The sequence below is a fragment of the Neofelis nebulosa genome, chromosome 13 (assembly GCF_028018385.1).
Source record: "Neofelis nebulosa isolate mNeoNeb1 chromosome 13, mNeoNeb1.pri, whole genome shotgun sequence".
Lineage (NCBI taxonomy): Eukaryota > Metazoa > Chordata > Mammalia > Carnivora > Felidae > Neofelis > Neofelis nebulosa.
Genome location: NC_080794.1, coordinates 9,920,603 through 9,935,249, shown reverse-complemented (window position 1 = coordinate 9,935,249; position 14,647 = coordinate 9,920,603). Strand labels below are relative to the sequence as shown.

At 44.5% G+C, this 14,647-nt stretch overlaps 1 protein-coding gene across 4 annotated transcripts in view; it reads right to left on the bottom strand.

Moving 5' to 3' along the window:
* Nucleotides 1-10,149, bottom strand: part of CHRM3 (cholinergic receptor muscarinic 3) — a 522,291-nt gene extending 512,142 nt beyond the window's left edge. For 2 of the 4 annotated variants that reach the window (XM_058698296.1, XM_058698294.1), the window contains exon 1: nucleotides 9,221-10,148. The gene's annotated coding sequence lies outside the window, so the exon portion shown is untranslated. Of the gene's footprint in view, nucleotides 1-8,137; nucleotides 8,397-9,220 lie in introns of those variants that run through there. The other 2 variants (XM_058698297.1, XM_058698295.1) reach the window with 2 other exon arrangements.
* Between the last annotated feature and the right edge of the window lie 4,498 nt (nucleotides 10,150-14,647).

Below are 14,647 nucleotides of genomic sequence, written 5' to 3'. Positions count from 1 at the left end.
CATCAAACCTGAGTGGTCACTACATCACCACCAGTCTATGGTCCAACATCAGCCTGAAGGGACGTGAACAGCTTGTGCCCTCTGGGGCAGTATTATGTCTTACTCTCGTAAATCCTAAGTGTCTAATCCTGGGGGCAGAGAAAGTGCTGAATAAAGACATGCTTAACTGATCAGAATTTCAAAGCAAACATATTTCTATACCACTGGGCCATCTTAAGTGGATTGATTTTTATGCAGGGAAATCAGTAGATCTTTTGGAATACATTGCAGATTTTAAAAAAAAAACAGGAAGAGGTAGATTTACATTTAAAGTCAGGTCACAAAAATCTATTATTATCTCAGTTTTGTATAAAATAAACGTGAGGATGTATATAGAAAAATATCAAAGGATTGGGGCGCCTGGCTGCTCAATCAGTAGAGCACATGACTCTCGATCTCGGGGTCATGAGTTCAAGCCCCACGTTGGGTGCAGAGCTTGCTTTAAAAAAAAGTATTAAAGGATTTTGCATCAAATTGTTAACCATGGTTTTTTAGGGGATATTAGGTCATGGTGAACTTTTTGGTTTTACTTTTGACGTCATATACATTGTTGTAATGCTTGATTTTTAGTGTAATCCCTATTACTTACATAATGAGAAAGCAACAAATACAGTATATTTACACAGTTTATAGGTTGATGAGTATACTGAGCATTCGGAGGAAGGCTCCACGCAGGGTACTTTAGGGCAATAAAGGACAAATGAGACACAGTGTCCTCAAAGGACTTCACACTCCAGTATCTGAAATAATTTACACACACACGCACACACACACACACACACACACACACATGCACGCACGAGTAAATGTGACCGGTGATGACACTGAATGTCTGATAAAGTACTAAAAGATGAATTCATGGTAAGAAATGTCAGTTCAAGCAATCCTTGACAAACTGCTAAAATCCGAGCCCATGAGGATATGGAAGAAAGGGCATTTTGTGCAGCACTGAGAACACATGAAAGTCAGGGAAATGGCAGAGCGTATACACAACAGCAAGTGCCAAGGGTACCGTGAGAGGCGACCTTGAGACTTGGGATTGAATTTAAAATGTAAATCCAAGCTATGGAACAAGTGGAATGCTAGTTGAATGCTGATAGAATACATTTAATTGTCATTCAATAATAATAGAAGGGGATGTCAAAGAAGTTTTGTGAGGATAGGAGAAAACAACGATCAGATTGGGTCTTCAATAAAAGTGATCTGTATAAAATGGATGAGAAGAGGGCACAGTCATCTGGGAGGCCCAGAGACTGGATGAACGAGGTGACTCGAATCAGCATTCGCATCACCTGGGCTAGTTAGAACTGCAGATTCTCAGGCCCCAGCCCAGACCTCCCGAATCAGTCTGCCTTCTACCAAGATCTCTATGTGATCTGAATGCACAATAAAGTTGGAAAAGCAATAAATCAAGGTGCTGGTGATAGGGAAGAAAAGAAGCCAAGAGGTTTGAGCTATTACTTGGTTGAATTATTACAATTTGGCATCTGACTAAATGTGGGAGGCAATGGAAGGGAATAAATCAAGATTACTCAGACATTTTGAGTTGTACGATGGCCATGCTATTTATAGAAATAGGAAATCGAAGAGGAGCAGGATGAGGAGGAAACAGATGAAGGCTGTGCTGTCCGGCAAACTCATGGAAACACTCCTTCCAGAAGCCAAGCTGGGCGTGGAGACCATGAATGGGTGTGCTCCACACAGGAGGCATTGGAAGCCATGAAAACAAGTGCAGTTACCAAGGGAGGAGGGGGCGAGGAAGGCATGGGGGTCAACAGAAGAGAAATTCTTGGAGAGTCTCACTCCGCTCAGGAGATGGGGTAGGGAAGCTGGGAGAAGGCAGAGGAACCACAAGAGAGACAGAGCCAGGGAAATACGATGCTTTGAAAATAAAGAGAGGTACAGGTGTTGCTAAGAGACTAAAGGGGACACCTGGGGAAGGGCTACTTGTTTTATGACTAAGAGGTCAGGGGTGACTTTTGGTAGTGGTTTTACTCCTGGTGAGGAGGGAAGCTAGAGAGCAAAAGGTTAGGGTCGCAGGGTAGTGAAATTGGGGGTGGAGGGAGGTGGCACTGAGCACGAATGAAAAGATTAAGAACGAAAATGAAAATTCTGAAGGGGCGTAAGAGACCAGGTTGAATGAACTTTAAACTGTTGAACTTTAAAGATTTGCTTATGGAGAAAAGATGAGAAGTAGTCTCATCATAATTCTCAGAATTATTAGGAGGGCAAACAGTAAGAATTAGATTTTTGGCTCAACATAAGGAGAATCTGCTCAGGGCTGTCTGAAAATGGAAAAGGCCACCTTGTATAAATTCATTTCTCAGAGCTCACAGATCGCACAATTCAACAGGGAATCACAAAGTAGAATGTGGTTCATCACTGACATCTGTAGCTGGTTGAATGGTGTCCTCTCAAAATATATGTCCACATCCTAATTTCCGAAACCTGTAAATACTACTTTATGTGGTAAAAGGTATGATAACATTAAGGCTTTCAGAAGGAGGAGCTTATCCTGGATTTTCTGGGTGGGTCCTAAATGCAATCACATGTATCCCTGTAAGACAGGAACACAGAGGAGGAGGCACACAGAAAAAGAGGTGGTGATGTGACCACAGAGGCAGAGACTAGAGGCAGTCACAAGTCAAGGAATGTAGACAGCCATCAGAGGCTGTGGGTGACAAGGAAGGATTCTCCCCTGGAGGCTTTGGAAGGACTGTGCACCTGCCCACACTTTGATTTCAGACTTCTGCTCTCCAGAATTATGAGAGGAAACATTTATTTTGTTTTAAGCCATAGTAAATCAATATGACACCTGACATCACCTTCCAACTCTTAGATTTCTGGAGCTGCTCTCAACACACGCAGATCATAAACTCTTGGAAGGCACAGCCCTGGACTCACCCTCTTGTGAATCCAAAGAAGGATGTCTGTGGTACCCGGCACATTAGATAACACTGAACACTGTCAGGGAGAAATACCACAGAGATGTACACCCACATGTGTAAGCGGAACACAGAGATGGATACACAGACATACAGAGAGATAATAGACAGATGATAGATAGATAGATAGATAGATAGATAGATAGATAGATAGATAGATAGACAAAGCAACAGGGAAGGAGAAAGAAAGGCAGATGGATAGACTCATCCTACTCAAGCAAGTAAATTAAAATTTATTTATACTCTCATGAAGTTAACTTCATAAATACTACCTGGGTTATCCTCGAATGCCACATTTACTATTCAAGATAGAGGGTACAACCAGAATTTGGAGGAAGTACATGAGGCTTATAGTTGCTTAGACAAGTTTTCTTACTATTACATGAACTAAAGGGTTTAAAATAATTTATCACAAGGAAAACAGAATGATAGCTGCATTCAAGGAAAGTTGAGAGAGGTTGGCTGAGGATTTGGGGGTGAGGAGGGAAGAAAGGAGGACTTCATATGAAGGGATACTGTGGCAATTCCAGTTTTCCCAAATGTCTCCCTTCTGACAATAATGCACATGGCACATGTCATTATCACGTGAGGAGTCACAGGCAAACTAGACAGGAGGATCTCTGCATCCATTTCATGTATGAGAACTTCTTTTCAATGCAGATAATTTGAGGGATTTGCACATGAGAGAAGTTGTGCTTTTAGACTATGTTGAACTGAAAAAAATTGAAAATAACAAAAAAATCACTGTGTTGAACACTTCTCAATGAATACACACACATATAAATAGATACACAGACACATAGAACCCAGTAATATTTGAAATTTATGTGGATTCTTGGATTCTGCAAAATACAACTGGATTGGGCCCCACGGGAGGTTAAGAGCCGGCAAGATGAAACTCCAAATGGCCATGGGCAAGAAGTGGTTCTTAGTTGAGTAGTAACGGGGTCTCTCTCCAGACTTGGTTCCATGGGCAAGTCCAGAGCAAATATCACTACTCTAAAGTGAGAAGTTGAAAAAAAATGGACAAAGGCTGTCCATAGGTCCCTTTCCCTAAAGCTTACTGGCAGGATATTTTGGTGTGAATCTAATTCCATGGCCATAGCTACCTGTGATAAATTAAAAGGCCTCAGCAGAAGAACACCTCACAACCATAAACGCATGGTCCTTTACAGCCTGCTGGCAGTATTTTACTTTGGCTTGATCCTACCTGAATTTTATCTGCACAGCAGTAGTGGGAGGATATCCTGCCTGACCCAGGATGTCTACACTAGCTCTACTTCCTGCAGTAGAGGTGACTGAAGGTAGAATATGTCAGGGCTCAGCTGGTGTGCCAGATTTCAAGGGAACACTGGGGACAGGAAATAAGCTAGGGCTAGGCCAGAACAAATGACCTAATGAAGAATTAATTCTGTAGTGGATAGTCAGCAACTCAAATTACAGTGGCCAGGAGGAGTGTGGAGAACTGAGATTTGATCCTGCCAACAATGACACACAAGGAGAATTTATTTGTCAGGTTGGAACTTGGCAGCACGACTCTTCAGGCAGAAAGGATACACTGTCAGGAGGGTGACTGTGCCTTAGGCCTAGGGGTTTGTCCACTTTAGGGTTGCATCAGAGACTAAGAAGAGAAAGAATGCAGTCTTGCTCCTGGAGAAAAGTTCTTGGCAAGGGTGAGGCTAACTGCCAAGGTCACAGCTAAAGCCCTTCCAGGCAAGCCTGTAGGACTAAAACCGCAAACATGAGAAAAGCCTAGCCTTGGAAAATATGACAAGAGTAAGAGAAACTGAGGCTAGCTTGGCATGGGAAACACTAGAGCTCACTAGGGTTAGGGCCAGTGAACCTCACACTCCCTTCTCTGCAGTGCACTGGTTGAAGAGTCCAGAAGCCCAGTCTCCCAGTGTCACACAATGCAGGGCTGGGGAAGGCAAGAGCTCAAAGCCCACAGGCATCAGCCAGCTACTGTCTGTCTAATCGTATTCCCCCATTTCCCCCCCATCGTTGTTTCTCCTCAAAGTGTTCACATTCTAGCTGGCTTCAGGATGAACTGGCACAGTTGGTGAGAAGATGGCAGGAGCTCAAATATTCCTTCTGTTGGCCTGCCATCACCACCGGTGGATCCCGGGGCTCTGTCGATGTGGGGAGCTACAGCCTCGGCAGAGAGAAGTCAAAGAAGGTGCATGCCAGCCAGAGGACTTAGCCTTCAGGAGTGCATGAGCAGGACGTCTCAACAGGTGGGAGAGCAGAAGTGCCAGTCGGAAGGGGAGAGCCTGCCAGAGGCCAGGGAGTCTACAAGCCGCCAAAACTTCCGGACAGAAGGGAACGCAAGTGCAGCCAGCTACTTAGCCAGAGGGGAACCTGTACTCTGGCTCTCCGGGCTCCACATCAAATAATATTAAGGGTCCAAATCGTGCGCCACATTTAATAGTGCTTTAGAGATTGTTCAAAAAGCACTTCCACAAAAGTCATGGCTATGGATGGCCAAAAGCATTCTGCAACGTAGACAGGAAGACTGCTATCCCCTCCACTTGCACATGGGGAAAGAATTGCTGGGGGAGGGCACCCCATTTCCACTGTACGGCCCATTGTGATTCAATATTTCCAATAGCTTCACTGCAACAAAACTGTCTTCATTTCCTTATTTGATGACAGTGCTAATGCAGGTCTAAGTCGCCCAGGATATGCACTTTTTAGGGAACGGGGAAATCTAATGGAGCACATGGGATGTGGGATTACAACCAAAAGGGAATGCCTTTTGCACCTGCACAGCCTTTCTGTGGCGTGCTGGTGGAGAGACAAGGGCCATAACTACTGATTTAGGATTCAGAGTCTTTAATTTGATCTGAACAAGAACCCCTTCCTTAATGTTGAAGATGGAGTCTTGTCAGACATGAGAAATTAACTTCCAATTTGACAGGTTTTGCCTCTTGTCAAATTCATTAGGTGATCTGTTCACCTTTCTCCCCTAAAATCAAAACTTTCCACCGAAGCTACAATTCTATCCCCCAGTTCTGTTCATACTGGCAACTAGGGCAGGGATTCCACTGGACTAAATGAGATTGATAGGTTAAAAAAAAAATCCAGTGGACCATTTCATGGCCATCTAGGGAAGCACTGCCATCAAAAATTAAGCATAAGGCACATTTTATTATGCTGATTTTTTTAAAATAACCGTGGTGGAGGCATTTGCTTAATTTTTTTTTATTGGAGCCATACAGGTCTTTTTGATATTCTCCTGTACGAAAAATGTATTTTTCAATTCACAAACATATTGCATAAAGTAAAACATTTCCAGTTACTCACTGATGCTTCAGAACCACAATGTGAGGATAATGCTATGGGTCATAATATATTATGACATAAAAGTAGGTTCCCTCAGTGAATGACAGGTGCATCTCTCAGCATACCCACCAGAGACTCCCTCTTCATATGATTCACCATTCATTCATCTCATGTCTGAAGTGCCACTAGACCACAGCTGTTCTCAATATAAACTTCCCTGCATTGCAAAGACCCAGTTCCTTAATAGTTACACTGACAATGTCCAGGCCATTTAGGAGTGGGCAAGTAATTCTTCCAATGCTAACAACTCTATTAGGCAAGAACAGTACGTGGGCTCAGGAAATGCTAGAGGAAATTTTAGGTACAAATATGAACAAAATTATTACTTTAGAATTTGCAAATACACAAGGGAATGTTGCTTTTAATTATATCACGGAAATTTCCTTCTATTCAGTGGACTGGTGGGGATGTAAGAAATTTTATATTATTGTGAATTTCATATATCCTCCCCCCCCCACCCCCACCGCCAAGCTCATTTTCAACAGGTTGCCCTCAATTAAAGCCGAAACACAATTAAAAGAAGTTCACGCTTTTACACACTGTAGCTTAAACAACACACTCTTTCTGTAAGGAAGTAAATCATTTGTCTTTATAAGGAGAAGAAAAAGGGTGCATCCTAAAAAAACCCAGTATGCCTAAATAATCTTCAGAAATTGGTAATACTTTTGATGTGATATTTCCCTTTTTTCCCAAAAAGAAAAATGTACAATTCATACATTTCACTAAACTTTAATAGGAAGTTTCCTAAATAAGTTTAAATGTAGGGTTTAATGCAAAACTACTCTTATAACACAATCAATCTTTCTCTATATGTTGACCAATTCCACACACGTTTTCCCTTTTCCCGAATTACACTTTCCTCTTACAATAATTTCCCATGCAGTAGACATATACATTGTCAAAGATTCTTTTCAAAATCTTTTTCTCTTTTCCTTTTTAAAATATTAAGTCTATTTGCATAAATATTTGCTATTATTTTTTTAAAAATGGCATTTCAGTAGTACTATTTTCATTTTGGAAGTCAATGTTATTAGCAACCCCCCCCACCCTATAGAAACAGTCTAAATCAGACCTGCAATGTAATTAATTTTAAGTCAGCAATTTAACCTAAAGGTATATTTCCATATGGAAACCCATTTAAAAATAACATGCTTTCTAATGCAACAATAGCTAATTATACATTAAGCTAATTGAGACAAGCTATGTAAACAAAAACTCAAATAGGCTATTCAAGGATAGGAGCGTATGATCTAAACCACAATTCTGTGGCATGTTGAATGCACACAGAAAAAAGGCAGGCATGTTCTATATACTGTTCGCAATACCAGCTCCCATAACAAGAGGGTGCACCCAACGCCATATCTATCCCACCACGTTTGGAACAGAAAGACCTCAGTTTTTTTTTTTTTTTAAATTAATACGTGACTACCACAATCTTGTCTATATGCTGGTATTTGTCCTAGGTTCACCTCTCCCCTTTCTTAAGTGTATATTCTTAGGCAGGGTCTCTTTCTTAAGTAAATACAGGGGCATTGTTTTAAACACAGGAAATAGTGCTGAATGTTTCATGCAATTTAATGATCTCACAATATAAAATTATTTGGAACCGCAGAATCAACAAATACTTTTTTTTTTTTTTGGAAAAAAAATTATTTTTCAAATAGTAACACAGAAAGACCCAAAATGGGGGATCAGGCTATCTGTTTTGTTGGGACTCAGAGGCCAAGAGAGGCATGAAAAGGTCTGTGCAAAACATACAGTGAAATAACCAGTGTCTTTAACAACACAAACGCTTGGATACATACATTTACCTCCTAAGAAGAGCCATCCCGTTCAACATCGCAACACAGCCAGCCTGAGGACAGCATATCCTTACAGCCATCGGACAGGTTCAAATAACACTTGCAGACACATGAATGTTTGCATTCTTGTAATCTGTCCATATGGGTGCAATTCCCAAACCCCTGCTTCCTCTCCCACTTCCAACCTGCGTGCTAGGAGAGTCGCACACATGCACACGCACGCCGAACAGGATCACAATTCCAACACGCACAGCGCGAAAAAGACAAGTGCATTTTGCTGCACGAGTCAACTGTGCCCCCACCCCGCCCCCCACACCACCACGGTTTAAAAACACGCAGAAATTAACCCAGCTGTAAGGAGGCTGTTCTGGGGGAGGGTTCCAGAGAGAAGATCCGGTGCGGTCTAACGGCCACGGCTCCGCGAGTGTAGACTCTCTCTGGGTCAGTAAAGATGCGCACCGGGGCTACCCACCTTCGCCCAGGTGTTACACTAAGTGCCAAATTTGCCTCTTCGCCCCCTGAAATGCAATCCGAACAAGCCACCCTATTTCGAGGTTGGCGGGTGTCTGCTTTAGCTTTCCTAAAAGCGGTAGGAAATCATCTGAGGGAAGCCACACACGCACATCACACAGGCGCGCGCGCACGAGCACACACCAAGCCGAGTAGCTCCTCTTGTCCGGACTCTTGGTGCTTCAAATCCGGCATTTGGGGGAGAGAGGATGCAAGGCTCGAGGAGAGCCCAGTGGTGCGCCCCCGCTCTCTCCCGGCCACCGCTCCTGTTACTCCCGTCATTTTCCTGGCACTTGCGGTGACCCCAGCATTCCCACCCTGGGTCCCAGGCTCCAACTCCGCACAATATCGCGCTCTCTCTAGGTTCAAGTTTCCATCACCCACCCCCCCTACTCCCCAAATCGACAGACCAGCTCTCTCCAGCGTCCCCAATACCCTGTTTGCATTCCCCAAAGCAAAGACATTTCCTACCCGGGCCGAAAACTTTTTCCTCCCTTGGCAACGCGATCAGGCAAGAAACCAGGTCAGCCGCTACCTCCACCCGCTTCGCCCAGCGCCCCGGTGGCGAGCACCGTCTTTTACCTGGCCGCTGCGCTCCAGGTGACCGTCCCACGCCGGCCGCCCGCGCCTCCTCGACTCACGGGGGTCGCCGGGTCCCCTGTCCTTTAGTCGCCTCCTGCTCGGCGCTCCGGGAGCGAGTGTCCTAGGACCGCACGCCCATGCCCGGAGCCGCCCTTCGGTTCATCGCGCGTCTTTGCAGAAGCGAGGCTGCCGCCGGCGATCTCACCAGCAGCGCGGGGATCCGGAGGCACCGACTTGCCCCGCGGTGTGCGCTCCCGGGTCCGAGAGCGCTCCGCCCGCGGGCAGCTGCGGCCGCGTCACATGCCGCCTCCAGGCAGCGGCCCGGCACCTGCCCAAGCGGCAGCGCTCTTGGCTCGGCACCGCCGCCCCCGCGCCTCGGGCGCCCGGCACGCTCCGGCCCTCTCTGTTCGCGTCTTTTTTTTCTCCTCTCTCTCTCTCTCTCCCTCCTCACTCTTCCCCCTCCTTCTTTCCTTCTCCTCCTTTATCTTGTATTCTGTCTTTCCAAAAGCAGACACAAGGCGCTCCAAGTGGAAGGAGGGTCTCTCCCTCCTCACGAACTCTTTCTCTGCCTGGTGGTGGCGGTCGTGGCTACTGCTCGCCGCTCCTCCTTCTCTCCCTCCCGCGCTCCTCCTCCTCCTCCTCCTTCCCCCAGGACGGCGAGCACGGGTGTAATGCACAAGCTGCCTGCCACAGACCCAAACCTGCCCGGCTTCTGAGCATGCCCAGTGGCTTTGCTGGCGCGCGCTCAGCTCCCGCGTGCGGGCTCCACGGGCTTTCTGCGCCTGGGGGCGGGGGAGCCCGGCGGCGGCGGGAGAGCCCCGCGGCCTCCGGGCTGGGCTCGCTCTGTCCACGCGTGTCCCCAACTCGGGCCCCCAGTGCTTCAAGGACAGATCTTGTGGGTCAGTGTTGCTGTGTTCTCTCCTGAGTCCATTTGCTTGGGCTGCTTGGAAGGATTGAGAGGAAGTGGATTCTTGGGCACAACTTACTGCCGAGAGAACCCCAGCGCGGTTATAATAAACGACTCCGTTGAGAACCTTTCCTTAGAGAGCAGCCTGAGTCTTCCCCGCCCCCTCCCTGATGATAGTCTCTTCATTACAGAACAATGTAATAGAGGACGACCTGGCTTTTCCTCTTCCAGAAGTTGACGCCTTAGTTGTAAAAAAGGTAAACATGCATTAAAAAGACGCGCGCGTGCACACGCACCCAGACCCTTTTTTTTTTTTTTTTTTTTTTTTTTTGTAGTCAGAAGATAAAAGATAGGATCTTGCTAGCCAGGCTTTTATATTGCATAGGTAGCTCAAGAGGAATGAGAAGTTCAAAAGAGAGAAAGGAGGAAAGAAAAGGAGAGAAGAAGGAGGTGGGGAGAGGGGGAAAATGTCTTACTATACTACTTTCAGCTAACTAAATAAGGACAAAGTGGAAAGAGGCCAAAGTTGCAGAGATACCAATGAGGCTGCCCCACAGCGCACTGAAGGTTTATAGAAGATCATGTAAGGAACAATTGCAGGAGAATCCCTTGAGGAAGGAGAAAGGACTCTGGAGAGAAGGGGGGAAAGAACTTAGAGCACAGCATGAAATTAAAGTTTTAATAATATGGGAAGAGAAAAATGATTTTGTTAAATCTATTTGGAGCAAGAAAATAAACAGGAAAAGAGCTCTTCTTTGAGAAAGTAAGTCATGCTAAGAGAGAAATAAAAGTGTACATATTACATTCTGAGTCTATATATTCTCTTCTAGGTAGAGCAATCTTCAGGACAGAAGACACTAAACATTGCTTAGAGAGAATTAAGGTCAAAATAGGAAAAATCTAGTGAGAAAGCATATGCCTACTTAAATTTAAATACCCAAACTCAAATGAATTACATGCAAAATACTAGAATGATGATAACTATTAGTAAGGTAGGCATCTTGTTTGGATACCTCTCAGACTGAAATATAATAGTTGCCTCCAAATATATATCCCTAATCGTCAAAGCAAACATAAAAAAAAGTGTGTTACCCCCATTTAATAATGGACAGAAATTGAAAGGACTAGATAAATACCCATTACACAGCTAGTAAGAGCTAGTAAATTCAAATTTAAAATATCTTTCCATTACACAAAATTGCTATTTACTTTTCATAATTTGATATAAAATATATATTTTGATAATGTTTTGTAAATCCATAAATAACATACAGGAGGCCAGAAGAATGGACATAAAGAAATGTACCAGGTTTTTTTTTGTTTTTTTTTTAGGTAGATTTTCTTATCTATATAGTGATTAAGTGTCAGATGGATTCCTGGCAATACTCTAGAGAAGATCATGAAATAAATCATTTGCCAGTAGTCAGAAAACAACTATAATTTAGTAAAAATATCTTCCCAGACCTTGCTTCATTTATTTCTTTCTTCATTAAACTCATACATGTGGCATTTCCCAATTCCTGTTAAATTTCTCATTATCTTTATGGACAAGGCAAGTGTAAATTGTATGGTCATATTGAACAAAGTGAAACCAATAGTTGGGAGGGTTTCCTGAAGTGTCTTGGTAATTATATTCATGCTAGATCAGAGTAGTGTCTGGTTTTGAGCGTGGTGCCCTATTGTTCAGCAAATTTATCAAATTATATGGCTACTTCTTAGATTTGAGAATGAACCAAATTAGGGGCAGTGATAATTTATAAGACACTAAATGTCAAATCTAAAGAGTTCTTTATTTGTTTTGTTTTGTTTTTGTTTTATTTTTTAATTTATTCATTTAAATTCAAGTTAATTAACATACAGTGTAGTATTGATTTCAGGAGTAGAACCCAGTGATTCATCACTTACGTGAAACACCCACGGCTCATCCCAACAAGTGCCCTCCTTAATGCCCATCACCCATCCTGCTCATCTTCCAAACCACCTCCCCTCCAACAACCCTCAGTTTGTCTCTGTATTTAAGAGTCTCTTATGGTTTGTCTCCCTCTCCGTTTTTATCTTATTTTTCCTTCCCTCCATGTTCATCTGTTGTATTTCTTAAATTCCACATATGAGTGAAATGTATTTGTCTTTCTCTGACTTACTTCACTTAGCATAATACACTCTAGTTCCATCCACATTGTTGCAAATGGCAAGATTTTACTCTTTTTGATCACTGAGCAGTACTCCACTGTGTGTGTTTGTGTGTGTGTGTGTGTGTGTGTGTGTGTGTGCGCGCACGCATATACATACATACATATATTCCACATCTTCTGAATCCATTCATCACTGAATGGACATTTGGGCTTTTTCCATAATTTGGCTATTGTTGATAGCAGTGCTATATACAATGGGGTGCATATGCCCCTTCAAATCAGCATTTTGTTGTAGGGTAGTTCTACTTTTAATTTTTTGAGGAACTGCCCTGCTCTTTTTCAGGGTGGCTGCACCAGTTTGCATTCCCACCAGCCGTGCAAAAGGGTTCCTCTTTCTCCACATCCTCTCCAACATCTGTTGTTGCCTGAGTTGTTAATTTTAGCTATTCTGACAGGTGTGAGGTGGTATTTTATTGTGGTTGTGATTTTTATTTCTCTGATAGTGATGTTGAACATCTTTTCCTGTGTCTGTTAGCCATCTGGATGTCTTATTTGGAAAAGTATCTATTCATGTTTTCTGCCCATTTTTTCATTGGATTACTTTTTTTGGGCGGGGGGAGGGGGTGTTGAGTTTGATAAGTTCTTTATAGATTTTTGGATACTAACCCTTTATCCCATACGTCATTTGCAGAATGAACTATTGGGACTTCATCAACAGTTCTTTACTTTAGATGTTGATTTATAGCAAAAGGGATGAACTAGATAAAATACATTTTGAAATCCTGCCTTTTTGGTTCGTTTTTCAAAAATAAAACACAGGGGGTGTGTATAAGATTTATTCATTTATTCAATGAGTCAATTATTAAATAAGGCTTTGGTTTTGGACAAGACAGAAAGCTAATAGCACACTTACCCTTCTACCATAAAATAACTACACAACGTGGACAACATATGTAAAACTACATTTTTCGGTTATTAACCTGCAACCAACGTAGGGCTGCAATGTTTGAATAGGGGAGGCACAGGAGGAACCATTTCCACGGATTTTCCCTGTGGGCCATTTTGTTTCTCCAGCAGAAGTGCCAGGCGCCGGGGTTCAAGATGGCGACACGGGAAGACCCTAAGCTGCTCTCCTCCCACAGAACTGCAGAATTCGGTTCTTTACGGAATCGTTTCCTCCCAGAAAAACCTTCAACCCGACAGAGGAAACGCCTTCCCATCAGCAGGCAGGAGGGAAAGCACGCGGCAGCAGGTAGGAAAGACTGAGACACGTCTCACCATGAGGACCACCCCTTGTTCCCCAACCCCAATACGTGGGAGGGAACTCAAAACTTGAGGCTCCTCCCTGAGGGACACCCCAAGTTTAAGACCGACACCTGAAGGATGAGACCCCAAAACCTGTGGCCTTGCAGCCCAAGGCCACCGGCAAGCAAGAGACGCAGGGCGCTCGTTCATAACGGGTCTGCGTCCAGGCCTGCCCGCCCAGAGTGCCCAGACTTGATGTGAAAGGGACTCGTTTGGTCATTTCATTTTATCTTTTTTTTTTTTTTTTAATGTTTACTTACTTTTGAGGGAGGGAGAGCTAGCACGAGTGGGGCAGGGGCAGCGAGAGCCGGGTCAGAGGATCCCGCGCTGCCAGCAGGGAGCCCGAGGCGGGGGCTCGAACTCACAAACCCCTAGATCACAACCTGAGCCAAAGTGCGGCTCTGAACCCACGGAGCCCGCCACCCCCCAGGCGCCCCTTGTGTGGGAGTTTTGAACCCTCCTTGGCCTGGGGCCTCCGCGAGCTGGGGAGGAGCTGGGAAACTCCCCCTGGCGGCGCTGGTGGCGCCATCTCCCCCGCCTCGCCAGAGCCAGCGGGCGCCCTGCCTTTTCCTCTTTTTTCTTTTCTTTGTTTCATTTTCTTCTCTTCTTTTCCTTATTTTTTTCTCTTTTCCTTTTTCTTTAGCGGGCGCCATCGTCGCACTCGCTCTCCACCGGGCTGCAGCCAGTGGGCCCTCGTGGGGCTATTGGCTCTGGCGCATTTCAGGGCACTGGCCTCTCTCCCGAGGAAGGGTCGGGGGACCCCCGTGTTCATGCCTGGGGCCCTGGGTTTTGCACATTTCTGGGAACAGTATTAAGATATTGTGCTTGATGCTTACTGTGGCGTCTTAATACACTATTATGTCTATTATCGTAATCTCTCGATGAAATTCCTTTCGGAGTGCTGAAAACAGACTCACATAGTCATGAATGTCTTGTTAAATGTGACAGAAGCAAATAGATGGCAGAAGCTGTGATGGGGTTTGGGGGGATGGGGGGGGATGTTCAGAGCCCAGGGCCAAGAAAGAATTCTTGAAGATGGCTTTGGTGCAAATGGGTGATTTTATTAAAGCACGGGGACAGGAC